The 450-nt window shown below is 27.1% G+C and overlaps 1 protein-coding gene across 1 annotated transcript in view; it reads right to left on the bottom strand.

Annotated features, from left to right (window-relative positions):
• Positions 1-450, bottom strand: part of LOC111678511 — a 71,022-nt gene that overhangs the window by 27,094 nt on the left and 43,478 nt on the right. The window lies entirely within an intron of this gene.

Raw genomic sequence — 450 nt, 5'->3', positions numbered from 1 at the left:
ACTAGAACTGAACTAGAACTGAACTAGAACTGAACTAGAACTGAACTGAACTAGAACTGAACTAGAACTGAACTGAACTAGAACTGAACTAGAACTGAACTAGAACTAAACTAGAACTGAACTAGATCTCAACTGCAACTAATGTAGAATTGAATTAGAACTTATCTGAACTGGAACGAAAACAAATATTGTTCTAGTTGCAATTTAATTTTTAAAAATTTTCTGTAATAATCTTCAAACGATATTTTTTAAAAATGTGTTCTATAATACGAAATTTTTTAAAACTTTTCTTTAAGTTTTCCTATAACGGTTGCAATACTTCGGGTATGCTTTACCGCATTTTACTTCCAAAAACAAAAAACTTTTTTAAAATTGAATAACTTTTCCTTTTACTTTGCACTTTAAGAGTTATATCTATTAAATATTTATTTGTTGCTTTTACTTTACAAA

This window comes from Lucilia cuprina, chromosome 5 (genome assembly GCF_022045245.1).
Source record: "Lucilia cuprina isolate Lc7/37 chromosome 5, ASM2204524v1, whole genome shotgun sequence".
NCBI lineage: Eukaryota > Metazoa > Arthropoda > Insecta > Diptera > Calliphoridae > Lucilia > Lucilia cuprina.
The sequence above is the reverse complement of the archived record's forward strand: the minus strand, read 5'-3'. Positions and strand labels throughout refer to the sequence as shown.